The sequence below is a fragment of the Aotus nancymaae genome, unplaced genomic scaffold (assembly GCF_030222135.1).
Source record: "Aotus nancymaae isolate 86718 unplaced genomic scaffold, 86718_ANA_hifiasm-v0.15.2.pri h1tg000004l, whole genome shotgun sequence".
NCBI classification, from domain to species: Eukaryota; Metazoa; Chordata; class Mammalia; order Primates; family Aotidae; genus Aotus; species Aotus nancymaae.
Window position 1 is genome coordinate 18,052,325 of NW_026988415.1, and position 20,673 is coordinate 18,072,997.

Sequence of the window (20,673 nt, forward strand, 5' to 3'; positions counted from 1 at the left end):
CTTCTGCTAAATAAAGGGCAACACAGGAAAGCCTACTGTAGAACAAATCGACATAATGATTTCATAAGAAGATTATCTTGAAGTCATGAAGTTGCCTTTAAGATCAGTCTTCTGGTCTACGGCCATCCCACCCTGAACGCGCCCCATCTTGTCTCATCTCGGAAGCTACGCAGGGTCGGGCCTGGTTAGTACTTGGATGGGAGACCACCTGGGAATACAGGGTGCTGTAGGCTAAAAACAAACAAACAAACAAAAAAAGATCAGTCTTCTGTCAATTGGCTCAGCAACTTCCCCTATTCAACCCTACTAATATGTAGGCCAATGAAAATAACTCTCAGTAGGCAAGCGCCAACCTACCTCCTTCCTTCGCTAGGGTCAGTGTTTATTCTCATCTCTGCAGCTACTCCCATACCCTCCACTCTTGCTCCAGTGCTCAATATTCTGCCAGCCACGGATATGATTTTCTGAATTCAGTCCTGAGCAAGCAAACTTACCTTTTCTATTATTTGAAAATGGCCCCTTGGCTTTTCCCCCATATGGTCATCTTCCCATATCTGTGTCAGGGGAACAGAGCTGGAGGGCAGAGGTTACATAGAATCCTTGCCTGGGTAAGCAGAGGACTGCCCTAAGGGATGTTTGGGCAAGAATGAGAGTCTGAAGTTAACGATGTCTACCTGGAGGGTTCACGCTCTGTGGGACCAGTTATAATACTACAAAGGGAAATGTGTGCTTCACCTGAGATCTCTGGGTGACCACTTCCCAAACACAGGCCTGGATCTCAGAGAGGAACTGGGCCAGAAAGTAGGAGGCTTCCAAGGAAGCCCTGCTTGGAGCAGGTCCACAGGGGCAATAATTATAGACTTCACACTGCAGAGGCAGTGCAATATAACAGATACACATGGTCCCTGGAGCTGAAAATCTGGGTAACTTTGGGCAGCTATGTAATCCCTCTGAGCATCTGTTTCTTTATCTTTTTAAATGGTGGGAGTTGGGGAAGAGGAGCTGAAGGAGGAGCCCAGAGAATGACATTTACTGAGTGCAGACTTCCTGCCAGGCATTGTACTCTGCTTCACATAAACACTCACTTTATCCTCCCCAAATTTCTTCAGGTTATGAATTATTATTGAAATAATGGACAACATAAGAGAGTGCCTGGCTCATAGTACACTTAATAAATGTCAGCTCCTTTCCTTTTCAAATCTATAAGTAAATGACAAGAACTTTAGTTCTCATGGAGTACATCTATTCCACGTTGTCCCTAGCACTTGATAATGCAGATTGAAGTGGCTTGAAGTAATCATTTTTAAAAGTAATCATAGAATGTCAGAGTAGAAGGGGCCTTAAAGATTGTTCACATGTAACTCTTCGATAGCTAGAAAACAGGCATTTTTCTGGCTCTGCAGCAAGGATTCAACCAGAACCAAGGTATCCTCTCTCCCAAGTGTGTATGTTTCTGACTCTTAAGGAGATGGCTCAGAAAAAGCCACTTTCAGCCCTGCATTAACAGCAGTGAAGGGCAGGATTCACACTCTGGGTGTCTGCCATCCATAGAAGTACCTTGTGGTTCAAGTACTGCTGCTCCTGAGTAGCTTCAGAAAATGGCGTTGAAGTATGGAAAAAAGAAAGTGAATAAAGGGAAGGTAGAATCCACAGGTTTCACCAATCTTGGGGTAGCCAACTTGGAATCAACAGCAGAAACAAAAGCGGAACCATGACCTCCAGACAGTCTTATCTTTGGGGATTAAGGAACTGCACAGAGTTCTACCTTTCCTGTAGGGTCTTGAAGTTTACTGGTTTCCCTCATAGCCTGGTTTGCAATTCCTACCACAAGTCGCTCCTAGCCATTGTCTCCCAAAGGATCCTGTCACAAGGAAGAGTCTGGCAAAGAAGAATTGTGCTCCTAGAGCTGGAGCTATGCAGAATAGGTATTTCACAGATATTTGCTGAATAAATGAATCAGAGGCCTGCCTAAGGAAGTACCCCTGCCCTCTCATTGGAACACAGGAGTAAGGCTGAGTTTCTAAGGCAGCCTACAAGCATTGCTGACTAGTTGAATTTCTCATTATTAGATCTCATTACTTTCAATGGCAAAAACTGCAATTACTTTTGCACCAACCTAACCACAGACTTTCTCTGAAGGAGGCAGGCCTTTCTCCAAAAGTTTAGTCCCTGAGCCCCATTCTGAAATTTGCCTAAAAGGATGGAAAGCAGACCTCCAGATGGGTAAACATAAAAGAATTGAGGCCAGAACTGCAATTCTTTAATAACAGAAGGGGAGCAGGGATGAGGAACAAAGCCCTCTGCTCTGGTGACACCTCATCTTCCACTCATTCAAAGGAAAGGTGTGGAATGGTCTCAATCAACCCTCAACAGAACCCTATCTCTGTGGGAAAATGATCTGAGTAGGGTTTGGGAGCAATCAGAATGTAGCATGCGTTGTTTGGGTGGGAATAGAAAGGAGGCATTGATTGAAGGAGTGGCCTTGAAATATCAGAGCAAATTCCAGTCTAGCCTGTAATTTCCTCAGACTGAACAAGCACCTCCTTTTGTTCACAAGCTTATCCTATAAGAAGGAGTCCATAGATTACCAAAGTCTTAAAACAATCCCAGAACCCTGATTAGTATGTGCATACAGACACAAACTCATATGTTAACAGGACACACATACAGATTGAGACACATACTAAAGGTAACAAAAACAACCAGGCAGAAGCATACTATCATACAGATCTAAATCCATGAATATGCACAGATTAAAAACATACAAATGATTACACATACACACAACACAAATATACTTTCAGACTCTAGTGCGAGTTTCTGGGCTAATGAAACAAACGGAATGCTCCCAAAGTGGTAGCATCCCACTAATCCCATCTACCTGCCCCAGCATATGAAGTTTTCCCTAACATGATCACTTAAAAACAAAAGTTGTTGTACAAATTCACAATACAATTTATTGCCCATCCTTGGCAGCTGGAGTTTGAGGAATACTAGCAGGTTTACTTGACAGTCACCATTCTCTGGAATAAAGTAAAACTCAGAGCTGGAAATAGGAAAATACCCCCACAAACCATATTTTTCTCTTTCACTATATTATTAAATGGCAAACTATTATCCCCACACCACACTCCATTGTCCACAGGATATTTTGTCCCAACTCAAAATTTTTCTGAACAGGTTTCACTTTTGAATTGGCATTTTCCAAATCCTTACGCAAGTCCTGCTCCTGTTGAAGCAATGTCTTAGTCTGTTCTGGCTGCTCTAACAAAGCACTTTGGATTGGGTAATTCACAAACAACATTATTTATTGCTTACAGTTCTAGAGGCTGAGAAGTCCAGGATCAAGATGCCAGCATGGTCAGTGTTTGGTGAGGCCATGCTATCTGCTTCAAAGATGGCACATTTCTGCTGCATACTAATGTGGTCAAAGGGCAAAGGGTGAACAAGCTCCCTCAAGCCTTTTTTATAAGGGCACTAATCCCATTTATGAGGGTAGAGTCCTCATGACATAATCACCTCCCAAAGGCACCACCCCTTTTTTTTTAATAAACTGCAGACTTTAGTTAATAATAATATGTCAATATTGATTTATTAATTGCAACAATTACATCATACTAATGTACAACGTTAATAAAGAGAGGAAACTGGGTACAAGGTATATGAGAACTCTATGCTATCATCTCAATTTTTCTATAAATCTAAGACCATTCTAAAAGGTATAACCTATTTTGTTGAAGTCTCAATAAATTTAAAATAACTGAAATCATGCAAAATATGTCCTCTGATCATAATAAAGTTAAATTACAAATTAATAATAACAGTACAACATGTCAAAATTTGTGAGATTCTGCTAAAACAGAATTTAGAGGGAAATTTACAGCCATCAATATTTACCCTCAAAAAGAAGAAAGGTCTAAGATTAATTATCTAAAATTTCACTGTAAGAAGTGAGAACAAGAAGAAAAACTATCAAACCCTAAGAAAGTGAACAGCAAAGTGTGAAAGAAAACTACTTGAAAATTATACAGCTTACAAACAACTTCTGTCCAGAATATATAAACAATAACTTGATAATAAGGCAAAGAAACCAACAAAAAATAGGTGAAACATTTTAAGAGACGCTTTGCAAAAGTAAATATGTAAGTATACATATACATACCTTGTTCTATTGTGCTTTATTTCATTGTACTTTTCAGATACTGTAATTTTGCAAATTGAACGTTTGTGGCAACCCTACATCCTTGGAGAAAATCTGTCAGCATTATTTTTCCAAAAGTATGTGCTCACTTTGTGTTTCTATGTCACATTTTAGTAATGCTTGCAATATTTTAAACTTATTCTTATTTTAATTATTATTATACTTTAAGTTCTGGGGTATATGTGCAGATCATGAAGGTTTGTTACATAGGTATACATGAGGCACCACCTCTTAATACCGTCACAGTGGAGATTAGGTTTAACATATGAGTTTTGGAGAGTCACAAAAATTCAGAGCATAACAATCAACTTCACATCTAACTTCCCTGAGGCTGCCCTAGATCTGAGATAGTGATTAAAGCAATATCAGAAAACTGAGGTCCTAAATCATATCTGTGATCACAGTCCCAAGCCCTGCTCTGAATGGGAATTGATCTGGTAGCAACTTGACTTACATTGTTTTTGCCAAGAACAGGGCTGGAAGTGTGGGGAACTTGTTTATTTCCCTCTTTAGGTCACCATCGTCACAAATGCCACACCTTTTTCTGGAACTTTTTATAGTTTATAACTTGCTGTCACAATTACTTCTTTTGGTTTTTGAGATAGCGCTCTAAAATTATGCAAGCAGATTTAATGACCATCTTCATTTTAATGGTATAGAAATTGAAGTTCCATAAGATGTAATGACGTGCCTAAGATCCACAAAGCTAATTAGTGTCAGAGGTACGTTTTGAACCTAGATATTTATCATTCTGCTGCCAATACTTTTAAAACTACACCACTACATTCCTTGCTGTCCTACCCTATGCTGCCACTGCCCCACACACTCCACCACACACACACACACACACACACACACACACACACACATGAGTAAAGTCCTATTTTGGCTTTACCCTTTTCTACATTCCAGAATTTTGCTCTCTCTTGTCCGCAGCAAACTTAACCCATTTTATATCTCTTCATCCTAGACCATCTTTGCTATGCCCAGTAGACAATATTATCTCATTTAATCTTCAGGAGAAGTTACATACTTGCCATAAGTCACACAGCTAATAAATGGGGAAGCCAAAATTGCAATTCAGAGCCATTGGACTTTAAATGTGAATGCTCTTTCTGCAACATTACACTGCCTTTCAGAGCTAATTTGTCAAACTAATCTGCTAATGGACTAATGCCATACAAACACTAATCAAAAGAAGCTGGAATAGCTGTGTTTGTTTTGTTATTGCAGTCAATGTGACACAAAAGGAGGTTAATACATTTTTTTCCAACTAAATTTTATTGCTAGGACAGTGGGAACCTATTGTATAGCTGGCTAGGTCTTGCAACACAATTAGATAACAATATAATACAGTGTAATAAAGCACTAAATTGTGCACATTTAAATGTCCATTTGTAAATTGGAGGCAATAATAGATTAAAAATAATAAGAGATATCAACAAGGAAGAAATTAAAGTTGGCTAGAATTACCAAGGATGAAATAAAAGTTGAGCTTGACTAGGAAAGATTTGGAAATTGACATAAAAAGGAAGAGGGCTTTCCATGCAAGAGGGACAGCATAAGGAAATACAGAGGCAGGCTTGACACCATGTATGGGAATAATGCAAAGACCGCCTTCATTTCAACATAAGATACAGGTTAGGGAAGAGTGTGAAATAATGTGTCAATTTACAATTGCTGGTTGTTCCTGACACAAAGGGAGTTTGCATTCACACACATGCAATTTTCCATATGCATACACTGGGTGTTCATGATGACAGCTGGGGGAAGGGCTGCCCTGTCAGCGTTCTCAGACTCTTCTCTCCTATGAAGCAAAAGCCTTAAGATTGTAGGGGTAAAACAGGAACTCCCCTACTTCCATGACACAGTCAAAAATCTATTACTTCTGGGGAAGCGTAGAACCAAAAAGTGTCTGCCTCTGAGGGAAGGGTATGAACCCTCTGAGTGAGAATATAAACTCTCTTGCACCCAGGACTCAAGAAAAATCCTTCCTGGGGAAAGAATATAAGCAAAACCCTCTCCTCCAGAGAAGGGGCAGAGAACGTTCTTGGGCACAGGATCCTACAACTATACCAAACATAGGTGTTCTACTCCTGGAAGAGGGACAGGAAATTCCTGGTCAGAACAACGACAGATACAAAGCAGAGTTTCATTGTCACTGTGAGGAACACTACTAAGCCCCATTTCTGAAGCTCATGTGTGCAGGGCCTGCCAGAGATTGAGACTGGACCATAACAACAGAGAACGTGCCACTTCCCTGTGAGCAGTGAACACCAAATAACAAGCAAAAGCATTTTACTATTGGAGGAAGGGCAAGAACGTGGAGAGAGAGTCCCCTCTGTGGCCCAGGCGTGCAAGAGCAGCTGAAAGCTGAAAGGGAAGTAGAATCACTGAGAAAAACTCTCTAGATACACAATTTTAATTCCAAGCATATGGTAGCAGCAGCAGTCCACTAGGAGAATTTAAAACCTGTGGTGCACTGATGGTAATGACAGTACAAATCATAAGGCTTGCTCAACTCCTGAGTGGATTGATTTAATTTCATAATTAAAAGGCCTTATAGAGGAAGAGTGAATGCCATTTCCAGGCACAGCTACTATTTACCTTAGTCTCTACTATTCTTCTATACACATTGTAGAAAATAAAAAATAAGATGCAAACACAAAGGCAATAAAAAATAAGCAAATGTCAGAAAATAAAGCAATCAATCAAACCTGATTTAGAGATAATACAAACATTGGAATGATTAGAGACTTTAAAATACCTATAATTAATATAACTGATATAGCAGAAAATATGGAAATGCGTGTATGAACAGATGGGAAATTTTAGCATAGCAATCAGAACAATATGAAAAAGTGAAATGGAAAATGCTAGAAATTTTTAAAACCCCACGATAAGAAAGAAATGCTGTAATAAAATTCCACAGATGAAGAATGGCTTTGATGGAGTCATTAATAAATGGATATAGTCAAAGAAAGAATACTAAACTTGAGGATAAGTCATTATAAATTATCTAAACTACAATGCAAAAGAAAGAAAAGAATAAGTATCAAAAAGCTATAAGACAATATATAGTTGACAAAAATGCAAGTAATTCAAGTCTCAGAAATGGAAGGCAGAAAAAAATGGACAGAAGAATTATTTGAAAACATAATGACAGAATTTTCCAAAAATAATGAAAGTCTATAAACTACACGTTAAGAAGCTCAGAGAAACAAATTGTGAATAAACACAAACAGATACACTCACATACACCAACATAAAGATAGAAAACCAACTATAAAACAAAAATATTAACGGTAAAAAGACAGTAAACACAGAAGAACACAATCAGAGCTACAGTAGATTTTGAATCAGAAACTATGCAATCCAGAAAACAATTGAGTGACATCCTTAAAATTGAAAGAAAAACATGTCAAATCAGAAATCTAAACCTATTGAAAATATTTTTCAAAAATAAAGGGAAATGAAGAATTTCTTAAACAAAAACTGAGATTATTTAGTTCTAGCAAGCCAGTGCTATGAGAAATGTTAAAGGAAGTAATTAAGACACCAAATATATGACACCAGATGGAAACTTGAATCTATAGAAAGAAACGAAAAGTGCCAGGAATGGTAAAAATAAAACTATTCAAAGGCATCCTTTGAATATTTTAATCTCTATAAAAGATAGCACACAGTTTCAAGATAAAAACAGTAACGATGTATGGTGAGGTTTGTAACATGTATAAGCAAAATGTATGGCAACAATAGCTCAACAGATGTGAAGAAGAAATTATAAACATTGGTGTAAGGTTCTTACACTATATATGAAGTTGCATAATATCATTTGCAGGCAAGTTTTGATTAATGTATATTTCTAATTGCATGTAAAATATCTAATTACATATAGCATATAATATAATTATACATGTTATAGTCTATTATATAATAGATCTCCTTTGAGTAGAGAAGAAGGAATGTCAGGATGATGGAGAAGAGAGGATAGAAAACATAGCACATATCCCATCCAGGAATTGTCATTTTGGGAACTCTGGAGCAAGACTTCCTGGATTGAAATCCTGGCTCTGCCACTTAACTAGCCATGTGACCTTAGGCAAGCTGTATAATTTCTCTGGGTCTCCATTCTCCAACCAGAAAATGGAAAAAATAATGGTACCTACACCTCAGACACTTACTTTGAAGATATAAGAAGTTAAACCATGGGAAGTAGTTGGAACAGTGTAAGTACTCAATAAATGTTAGCTGTTATCATTGTTCTCCTTAGTTTCCCCATCACTTAATAGAGTGAGAACTTTTCTATGTAACTCACCATTTCTGACTTCTATTTTACTCGCAACTGTTTGGGACCCATAGCATGAGATCAGCCTATGTTCAAAGTATAGATAAACATATGTGATTAAATGAGTGAATGAATGAATTGCACTAGGAGCCTTTTTATATTAGCGTCCCTGATGTAAAATCTATACTAAAGCCAAGATTCCTCATGTGCAGCATATGCTTCTGTTTAACATATGCTGACTTCAGATATGTGTGTTTCCATTAATCCAGTTTTGGGGAGGCAGTTTTGGGGCTGGATGTGTACAGGATTCATGAATGCAGCCAGGGATGAGAGAACAGAGAACTGACCAGTAAATAGAACTAGGTTTGAATCCTGGTTCTGCTACCATGTCATCCTGAGCAAGCCATTCTACTTATGAGCCTCAGCTTTGTCATATCGAAAATGGGAATGATTCATGACGCCTACATTTCAGAATTCTGGTAGGATTCAAAAGACATAAATCAGGTGATAGTGCTTGACATTCCAAATGAGTTTTCTTCCCAGTTTAGTGTACTGCTAACTGATATTAAAACAAGCTTGTTGATTTTCCTGGAGTTTGACATACAGTAGGTACAGAAACACTGAATCACCCCAGAAGCAGGCAAGGCAAGGATTTTCTGATGGGCACTCAGACACTTTAGACAACTGAGACCAGTGATTTCCAATATTGCTTTCTACATGGTTGTCAGCCTGTTAGGGCCTGAAGCTATTTGTGACTCAGCGCTGTGCTTTCAGCCTCTTATTTTCTCAGTACCTGGCATGCGATAGGGGATCAATAGTGTTTGTCGAATTGATTTTAGTTACAGATCCACTCTTCCACAGCTCATATCATTCTCTGTCTCTGTCTCTCTCTCTCTCTCCTCCCAGCCTGCCCCCTGCTCCATTCGTACATTCACTCAACAAATACTGCCTACCGATTGAGTGTCAGGCCCTCTGCTAGGCTCTGACAGGTATCGCTGTAGTGCAGATTATCTTCTCAATCTATTTCCAGTCTCCATCACTCAGCCTCTTCACCCCCTCACATACACACGCACTGCTTCTTACATTATTACTGTGATTTTATACTCCTTTTATCCTTTCCCTTTTTCTGTATTTCCATCTGCCTCAGCCCAGTCAATGACTAACCCACTTCAGATCTGCTCAGCCCATAATCCCTCAGTTCCTGGCCTCTTATTCCTCTTCTGAGCCCCACCTAGTCCCAGAGACAGCTCGCCTCCTAGGGGAATTGGAATAGACACCCCAAGAGCAGGTCTGCCCAATAGAGAGGCATCCCTATGCATGTGCAAGGAAGCCCAGACAGGCAGGTAAGATGAGACGTCCCAGCAGCCCTTCCTGAAGGCCACCTCTTAAACTTCCAGTCTCGAGGGAAATGCCAGGAACTTCAAGAGAGGTCCTTTCTACTCCCACTTCCCACTTACATCCCAGGTATGCCTTGCTTGACTTGCACCTCCCCATCTGGAATTTCCTGGTTCTCCTGGGAGGTGCCCAAACCAGCACTTTATTCATAGTTTCACCCAACCAAAATTTTGTATGCACTTTCTTCTCTCAAGACTTTTTCCATGCATTATCTCATTTAATCCCCAAAACAACCCATGAGGTATTAATATTGTCTCCATTTACCAATGAGGAAACCTAGACTCAAAGAGATGACATGACTATCCCAAGGTCTCACATCTTGTGTGTGGCACAGTAGATTAGGAAATTTGAATCTCCTCCTTACGAAGTATCTCTCCTGTCCCCTCCAACCCCCACTCATCAGTGGACACCATGTTATGAAATTGAGTGACAAACACACGGTGATTAGTGGCTGAAGAAACAATGTCAGCCTCAAAGTTCTAGAGATCTTGCATTTACAAATGTCAATCTGATGTCTCTTCTTGAATGCCTTACAAAAATCTCAAACTCAAATATCCCAAACTGAACTCAACATTTTCCCGACTCCTCTTATTTCCTCTGCTCAAGCTAGTCCTTTCCTGCGCATATTCCCTGTATTAGCTAATGGCACCATTATCTACCAAGTTCTGTGAGCCAAAATAATGCCCAGGAGGCCTCCCATGCCCTTCTCTCTCCTTTACACATCCCCACCCTGGTGCCCTCCACACCCAATCCTTAGTCCATTTCTACATCCCCAGTTCCAGGCTGTAATTCTGAGCCTTGTTATCTCTTTCATTCATTTTGGAAAACCTCTCTACTCATGATTTATTTCAATTCTCTTTCATTGGCTTCTCCTCACTGATCCAAATGCTTAACATTAGAGAACCTTGGAGCATAGTCTTTAGACCATGACTCTATCTTCAGTTTCTCCTTTATGATCTCATCCAGCTTCATGATGTTAAATACAATTGATATACCATCAGCTTCCCAGTTTTTAGCTCCAAACTGGATATCTTCCCTAAACTACAGATTCATATATCCAATTGCCTACTGGACACCTACACCTGGATATCTAATAAACATGCTAAACCTAATACACTCCAAACCAAACTCCAGATCTTCCGTAAATTCCAAGTCTTCCCCCTATCTCGGGCTTCCCAATTTTGGTAAATGGTGATTTTAGTCTTCTTGTTGCTCAGGTCTGGATTGTAGAACATAGAAAGCATACTCTTGCCACACAGTATTTCCACTTGCTATTTTCTCCATCTATATAATAAAATGTTCTTCCATTGGATATGTATTTTATGCACACCCTCATTGCATTCAAGTCTCTATTCAACTGGCAACTTTGCAGAGATGACTTCTCTGATCACTCTATATAAAATGGCAGAACCTCTTCCCCATCGCACTCTACCCCTTATTATGCTTTATCTTTCTTCAAAGCATTTATTACTATCTAACAAATTACATATTTGTTTGTTTATTTGTTTGTAATCCATCCCAGTCCCCTAGAGTGTAAACTCTCTGAATACAGGGAATTTGCTTTGTTCACTGCTACATTTAAGGCACCTAAGAGGGTCCTTGGGATATAATAGATGTTCAGTGAATATTTGCTAAACTAATAAATAAATGAAATAAACAAATGAGCACATATATAATTATTTATGCTCTGCATTTTTAGGCTTCCAATCACTTGATGTTTCTTCTGCCTGGAATGCCTTTCTCCTACCCGTCGAAATTTTACTCCATTCTCCTAAGTTCTAGCTCAAATATTGTTTCTTCTATAAACCTCAATCCAGCTCCCCTCACCCCCAGGCAGAATTAATCTCTGCCCTAACACTAGTATATAGTTCTCTACTGCACTCATTACCTTCTGCCTTAAGTTTGAGTTATCTACATATCAGGCTGATCCCATGTATAAACATTGAGCTCTTTAAAGTATGGTATTCTCCAAAGTGTCTAGCATAGTGCCTGGAATATTGTTAAGTTGAATGGAAGGAAACTAAATGCTTATCATCAAAGTAAACAACTCCAATTTAGGATAATTAGCCTTGAGAGTGGCAGTGTTACCAGCAACTCAGTTAATGAACTCTAATTGCTCTTCCCAGACATGGACATTAGCTGTTATACAGCTCTGGGCTGTAACATGTATGGATTTATTCATTGTTAACTTTAGGTCTGTGAGCTGGTGCTTCTGCCTGGGCTATGCTAGTGCTTTATATACCTCCTTCTCAGGGCAGCAGGTATAAGCCCTAGCGAACCTGGAACAAGGGCCATGCCTTCTTCATCAGACTTGGGGAGGTGCCCTACTGAGAAACAAAGTCTTTCTCCTCAACCTGAGAGTTACTTAGAGTAGGTTGACAATGTCTCCCTAATAAAATTGGCAGATCTTTAGAGTAAGGAGACAATGGCTTTTCTGTCATGCTGGGGACACATCAGGGTAGCAACAGTTTCTCTTAACAGACAAGGATGCTGTTGACCATATCTTCCTAAAAATTGAGAGCTCTTTAGAGTAAAGCAATTACGTTTCCTCTATCAGAATTAAGGCTTACCAATGTGAGAGTCTGATCAGTCTATATAGGATGGGAGAACCATCGCTTATAATCTCATCAAGTCTCATGGCTTTAAATATCATCTACATGCTGAAAACTTCCAAATTAGTATCTCCTCAGACCTTTCCACTAAGTTCCAGACCTCTTCATCCACTTATATAATCAACATATACATTTAGATATCTAATAGAAATTTCAAACTTGACATGTCCATCAAAAAAACAAGCAAACGAACACCTCCTGATCTTTTTCTTCAAAAACGCCCCTTCTTCAGTTGATGGCAACTTTATTCTTCCACTTGGTCAAGTCAAGACCTTAAAGTCATCCTTCACTCTTCGTTTTCTCTCACATCCACATCTAATCTGTTAGGAAAAACTGCTGTTTCTACATTAAGCATATTCCCAGTATACGATCATTTCTCACCACCTCCACCACTACCATTCCAATCTAAGCCACAATTTTTAATTTTATGTTGAAACAGCCTCCGATTGATAGCTCTGCTTCTATTGTTGCCTATCAGTTCCTTCTTAACAGAGCAGGTAAAATGATCTTCTATTTAAAAATATATAGGCCACATCATTATACTTCTGTGTTCAAAATAGTACTTTGGATCTAAGTATATTTTATGATGGTATGTGATGGTTAATTTCTGTATCAACTTGCTTGGGCTAAGGGATGCCCAGATAGCCGGTCAAATACTATTTCTGGGTGTGTCATGATGTGTTTCTAGGGGATATTGACATTTGAATTGCTAGACTAAATAGAGATCACTTTCACCAATACAGTGGGCCCATCCAATCCATTGAAAGCCTGACTAGAACAAAAGGAAAAGGAAGTGTAAATTTACTTCTTGTTTTATCTGGGACATCAATCTTCCGCTGCCCTCAGACATCAGTGCTCCTGGTTCTCAGGCCTTCAGACTCAGACTGAATTGCATCACCGACTTTCCTGGTTCTCCAGCTTGCAGATGTTAGATCATGAGACATCTCAGCCTCCACAATTGAGTGAGCCAATTTCTACTCTCACTCTCTCTCTAATTGGTTCTATTTCTCTGGAGAATACTGACTAATTAATACATGGTAAAATACATGTAACATAAAATTTACCATTAGGGAATTTTAGTAAATTCACAATGTTATGCAATCATCACTACCATCTAGTTCCAGAAAATTTTCATTGCCCTAAAATGAAAATCCATTCCCACTAAGCAATACTCTCCATTCCCCATTTTACCCAGGCCCTGACATTCACTAATCTTTCTGCCTCTACGGATTTGCCTGTTCTAAACATTTTGTATAAATGGAACTACATGATATGTAGCCTTTTGTGACTGGTTTATTTCATTTAGTATGATATTTTCAAGGTTTATCCATGTTGTAGCAGTCCTACAGTAAAAGAATGAACTTCACTTCTTTTTATGATGAAATAATATTCCATTGTATGGATATACTACATTTTGTTTATCCAGTTATCCTTTGTTAGACATTTGGGTTGTTTCCAACTTTTGACTATTGTAAATTATGCCGCTATGAGCATCCACATACAAGCATCTGTTTTCAGTTCTTTTGGACATATACCTAAGAGTAGACTTTCTGAGTCATATGGTAAGTATATTTTTAATTCACTGAGGAACCGACCAACTGTTTTCCACAGTGGCTCGATCTTACCTTCCCTGAGAATAAACTTTCATACAAAAACCTAAAAGGCCCTACATGATCTGGCCCATCATATATTAACTCTGTGATCTCATCTCCTGATTTTCCCCTTAATCACTCTGCTTTAGCCATGCTGGCCTTCTTTGCTGCTCCTAAAACTCACCAGGCACACTCCCACCTCAGGGCCTTTGTACTTGCTGTCTCCTCTGCCTCAGACACACTTCCCCAGATAGCTCTGTGTGATGCTCCTTCACTTCCTCCAGGTTTTTTGTTCATGTGTCACCTTACCTTTCTAGGCAAAACTGCAACCCTAGTCCCACTCCAGCACTCTCTATCCCTCGACCACGATATGTTAGTTTGCTAAGACTGCCATAACAAAGTGTTACAAACTGTGCAGCTAAGATTATGAAAATTTATTTTCTCACAATTCCAGAGGATAAAAGGTTGATATCAAACAGTTTGGTTTCTTCTGAGACTTCTCTCAGTGGATTGTAGATGACTGTCCTCTCCCTGTGTTTTCATATGGTCTTCTTGTATACATGTTAATGTTCAAATTCCCTTCACTTATAAAGACACCAGTCATATTAGATTAAGCCTGCCCCAGTAACCTCCCTTTAGATTAATTTTTGAAACCTTTATCTCCAAACATAGTCACAATCTGAAGTACGGGAAATCGGGACTTTGACATATGAAGTTTTGAGGGACACAATTCAATTCGTAACACATGCTTTATATTTTTCCTTAGCATTTATCTTTATCGAACACACTATATGTTTTACTTACATATGGCATTTACTGTTTATTGTCTTTCTCCTTCACTAAAATGTAAGCTCAATTAAACCTGCTACCTATGTCTGTTTAGCTCATCAACATATTCCAATTGCTTAGAACAATGCCTGGAGCACAGTGGGGCCCTTAGTAGATATAACTTGGATGAATAGCTATTTCCTTCTCCAGACTCGGGGTTGCTGAAGACTGAGACTCCTTAGAGTACAAAAACTATCTCTCTTTTTTTCAACTAGGCTTTACATCATGGTTGGAAACCACATCTCCTCCAGACTAGGCTGTGATTCTTGTCTCATTAATTACCAAGAGTAGTGTGTTTTTCTAAATATGAAATCACTCATTGTAAGTCCAACGCTAAAAGAAAAAAATCAATGCCTAGTGAATAAATTCTCTTTAATGTGAGTCATGTTAACAAAACTGTAGATTTATGACCTAAGCATCTACCCTCCCTGCTTTGATACTGAGCTTCTGATGTTAATTTGATTCATTTATCTCTTACCAGTGTACAAAGACTGCTGAGCTGAGGAACATTTTGGTGCAGTGTAAAACATGTTGGACAAAAACTAAACAAGAATGAACTCTGAGTCCCACCCCCGCCCAGCTTCTTTCTAATTTTTTGTGCAAACTTGGGCGTACTGCTTCTCCTCTGAGAGACTCAGTTTTCTTATGTGCAAAATGCGAGAGTAGGAAAAAATTTCTTCTTTTTTCCAGTTATCTCAGAGGGTAGATTTTTGCTTTTTCTGCAACTTTTCAATTTTCTTTATTTTTTATTTTTTATTATTATACTTTAAGTTCTGGGGAACATGTGCAGATTGTGCAGGTTTGTTATGTAGGTGTACACGTGCCATGGTGGTTTGCTGCATCCATTGCCCTGTTATCTACATTAGGTATTTCTCCTAATGCTATTTTCCCCAATCCCCTCATCCCCTGCTATTCCTCCCCTAGCCCCCCACCCCCAACAGGCCCCAGTGTGTGATGTTCCCCTCCCTGTGTCCATGTGTTCTCATTGTTCAACTCCCACTTATGAATGAGAACATGCAGTGTTTGGTTTTCTGTTCTGTGTCAGTTTGCTGAGAATGATGGTTTCCAGCTTTATCCATGTCCCTGCAAAGGACATGAACCCATCATTTTGATGGCTGCATAGTATTCCATGGTGTATATGTGCCACATTTTCTTTATCCAGTCTATCATTAATGGGCATTTGGGTTGGTTCCAAGTCTTTGCTATTGTGAACAGTGCCCCAATAAACATTCGTGTGCATGTGTCTTTATAATAGAATGATTTATAATCCTTTGGGTATATACCCAGTAATGGTATTGCTGGGTCTAGTGGTATTTCTTGTTCCAGATCCTTGAGGAAGTGCCACACTGTCTTCCACAATGGTTGGACTAATTTACACTCCCACCAACAGTGTAAAAGTGTTCCTATTTCTTCACATCCTCTCAGCATCTGTTGTCTCCTGATGTTTAAATGATCACCAGAAAAAAATTTCTTCCGTATTCCTAGTCTTACTGACTGCCACCATCGTTTACCCAGTTCCTTATGACAAAATTCTTACAGTAACCCTGAATTTTGGTTTTTGCCCTCACCCTTCATCCATCAATGAGTCCTATCATGTCCTGTCCATTCTGTATCCCCAAATATATTTTATATCACATATATATCCTCCATCTCCACTACTACTACTCTGGCGTAAGCCAACTTCATCTCTAGCCTCAACTACTACAAGTATCTCTTATCTGATGTGCCTGCCCTAGTCCTTTTAAAGCAGCACATCCAAATATATCATTGTCCATTTTAAAATCAGTCAATTCTCCCTATTACTCTCAGGAAAAATGTCCCGTAATCTGGAGTCTAAGAACTCTCATGACCTGGTTCCTGCCAAACTCTCTAGCTTCATTCCTGTTCCTCTTGCTTCAGCCCTAAGGTACCCTGGCACTAGGATCTTACTTGCTCAGGCACTTTAGCCTGGATGTGGACTCCCACCCATAACTCCTACTTGCCACACACCCATGCCTCTCTTTTTCACAAGACCATTCATCTGCCAAAACTCACCTCAGGTGACATCTCATGCAGCAATTTTTCCCTTTATTCTTACTTTGAACCATTCGCCTCTGATTTCTGCTTCCACAGAGTCCTACATCCAACTATAAGAGCATTACCTCTCTGCATTGTAATGATCTATTTGGCCACCATTCTCCCCGATGAGACTATCAACTTCTCAAAGGCAGAAATAATGTCTTGTTCATGTTGGTATTTCCAGTGCTGAGCCCCAGTTACTTACACAGAGTAGGTACTCAGAAAGTAAATTGGAAAAACTCCAGCATTCCTTTCCAGGATAAGTGGATAAATCCATAAAGTAATACCTTGGACCAAATCATAAAACTTTGGTTCAATTCCCCACTCAATCTTTTATTAACTGTGTGACTGAACTGCACCTATGTGACATAGACACTAGTCAGTAATATTTAGTGGGTTTGTACTATGTGCCAGGCACTGTGTTGAGTGCTTTGTCCAAACATCTCATTTTATCCTTAAAAACAACCCACTGAGATAGATATTATTCTTATTACTGTTTAAGAGATGAAGAAACAGGCTTCGTGCTGATAAGTAAACTGATCAAGGTCACTGAAATTGAGACATGGAGTGCTGAGGAGTCTCTACAAAGATGTAAAGAGGCACAAAGTCACCTTGCCTCCAAGTTGAGAGTATTGGTGGTAAAAGATCAATAACAAGTTGTGACATCTGGAGTGGAGTAGGCAATAGCTACAGTGGGCATGTCAAGCTTTGATATCTGGCAGCCAGTCCTGCTAAAAACCTGAGGAAAGCGTTAGGGTAGGTGAGGGAAAGCAAGAAGGAGTTTCACATTCCTACTGTGGCTTATTTTCTGATTTACAGCTTTAGGTTATTGGGCAATAGAGCATCAGCTTTTAGTTCTGCTTCCTTTTCCTTTTCTTCTTTCGGAAAATATGTGTGCGTGTGTGTGAGTGTGTGTGTGTGTACTTGGTAGTGAGAGGAAATAGGTGTTGCTAGTTGAGTCTAATTAGATATTAAACGTATTCGTCGTCCATGGCTGGAATTACTTTTCTTTGTGTTAGCTACCAACTGCCTCTCTCCTGCCCCGCTCCTTGGCTCCCCTGAATCACTGAACTTGGGCACCATGTTCTCCAAAGCCGCAAGGAGTCTCTGGAAGAGGCTATCTCCAGTTTGTCCTTCCCCAGAATGTCTCAGGGTTTCTAGCATAAAGTAAGGGTCATCAACTGTAGGACCTGGCAAAGATTCACAAGAAAAATCTGCCACTGGTATCTGATTTGGGGCTGAGAATATCTTGAAGGGATCATTTTCGATAGTATCCTGGGATGAAACTCCAAGACAAAAGAAAAGTAGTGGAGCTCTGATAATAACAGTTTGTAGAATAAGATCCTTTCTCTGAGAAGACACAGTTCCTCACCAGAATGACCTGATGTGTCAAGCAGAATGCAAGGGGGATCATCTCCTACGTGACCTTTTGGCCAGGCACCCTTATACAGAGAAAAACTTGCACAACTGTTTGTAACAGATCTGATCCCCACAAAGACTTACTCACCATATCACGGAAATCTGGCCTTTTTCTTATTTTTGTGTCTTTGTTCCCTCTTCCCAGAATGACTTTCCCCCTCTCCTCAGCTTGGCAAACTTCTATTCATCAATCAAGCCCTCACTCGAGTGTCTTCTCCTTTGTGAATACTTCCTTGACTTTCAGACAGCTGAACAACTTATTCTTCCCTTGGAGTCCCATGGCATTGTGTTTAGACCTCTGTATTATCACCTTTCATACTATTTTTGATCAATGTTCTGTCTGCCCTGCTAGATCTCAATCTATTCAAGGGAAGGTACCCTGGCTAATTCAACTTTGTATCTTATCCCAGCCCCCAATGCCACTCCCTCAATCCCACCACTACTTGAACTTGGCACAGTGCCTGGAAACTGTGGACACTCAGCAAATAAGAAACTTTGAGTAAGTGTAGGATAATGTGAGGGATACTCGGTGTCAAGTGATAGGGCACAGAAACAAAATTATACCAAATTGATCCTTGGATAGGCCCTCTGATATAACAAGCTTATGCCATCTCTGGCTGATGGAGGCAAATCCTCACAAGTCCCAGAATTTACCCTTTCAGCCAGCACTGAACAACTCCTTCGATTTAGTTTTTGAATACATGATCGAATTCCAGCTATGGCATCGTCTCCTGACATTCATATCCCTGTTACCATATTCCCTCTTGGCCTATAGTTAATGAGTACATTTTCTTCTTTTCCTGAGAGTGGAACCAATCTACAGGTCTTGTCATGATTGGGAATGCTTCATGCTTCTGGAGATGATGTACGGGCCTGGGTCACTTTGGAAATGTCTTCCCTTTTTGCCACATTCTGAGTTCATTCCTGTGGAGATAGAATCAGTCCTGAGGTGCTCAAGATGGCTGGGAGGCTGTACATGGCGCAGAAAGATGACTGACTTTCCTGTTCTCCAGCCCCTTTTCCCCAGGACTATTGTCCATTCAGTTAAAAAATGTATATGGGAAAAACAACCCTATCTGCTCATTATGATCAAGGCCAATTAACTTTGTCAATATGCTAACTCCTTTCTTTACTTGCTGCTCTAGAGGCACAAGAAACCCCAAATTACTAGGTGGCAGCCATAGCTTTAAGTTTAGCGGGAATCTTATAGTGTCCCCTAGCGGAAGCATCTACTCTCTGGAAACCAGGACATCTAGAACCACAGAACTTAAAGTTTTCAAATGAGTCACCGGGAATGATGGTGAATGGGGTCACTGCAATGTCCACTCATTTTCTTCCAGGTTTGTGTATTCTACCTATTGATGGTAGAATGTCATATAATGACTGCTGGTTTAAGACATACATTGCCTCATAAAGAACAAAGCCCTGAAATCACCAGCATGTTCCAAGATACTGCTTTATCTGTGCCTTTAAGAGACCATGTCAGTACTTTACTAGGCTGGCAGGTTCTGGGTAATGTGATATATTGTAGAACCAGTGGATCCCACGGCTATACCACTATTGTTATGCCTGCTTTGATATAAAGTGAATCAATTAATGTGAGATAATATTGTGTAGAACGTCATGTCAATAAGTCAGATTTTCTATAAGATTATAGATGGTAGAGTTGGCTGAAGCACTGCAGGTAGGAAAAGGCAAATCCACACCCAGAATACAAGTAAATCGAAGTTATGATAAATCATTGCCTTTATTGAAGCAAGATAAAATCAACTTTCCATCAAGCGGCTGGTTTTCCTCTTTGAGAGACAGTACCATTGTTTAGTACTTTTTATTTTGTGGATGATCTTTCATGGACATTACTGTGAAATGTAAAGAGTCTCACATTTGATGCCTACTCCTACAGGTTCAACCATATCCCTCTTCTTTACCTTAATCATTCAATCCTCCTTCTCCCAAGGCCTTGCCCAATCAGACAAACTGTTTACCACTGTCCAGAAGTTCATGTATGACTACCAAGACCCACTTATGTCTTTGCCCAACGAGGATGATTGACCAGCTTTGCTTACTTAAAGCACTTCATTTACTACTGTATTTTTAGAGTTGCCTCTGAGTGAGGATGTAGTTTAGCTGCCTCTGTCAGCTGGTCATAGAGAATGCCCCCATGAAGCCATAGGTGTGAGCTGAGAAAGCGATAGGCTTTATTGCAACAATGGGAACAGGGCTACTGGTTCACGTAACTCACTCATGCCCACTGGACATAGTCAGATCTAATTCCAAATA

At 39.7% G+C, this 20,673-nt stretch overlaps 1 pseudogene; it reads left to right on the forward strand.

The window, feature by feature from the left end:
• The first annotated feature begins 114 nt into the window (after nt 1–114).
• Nucleotides 115–233, forward strand: LOC135269263 (5S ribosomal RNA; annotated as a pseudogene).
• Nucleotides 234–20,673: the final 20,440 nt, after the last annotated feature.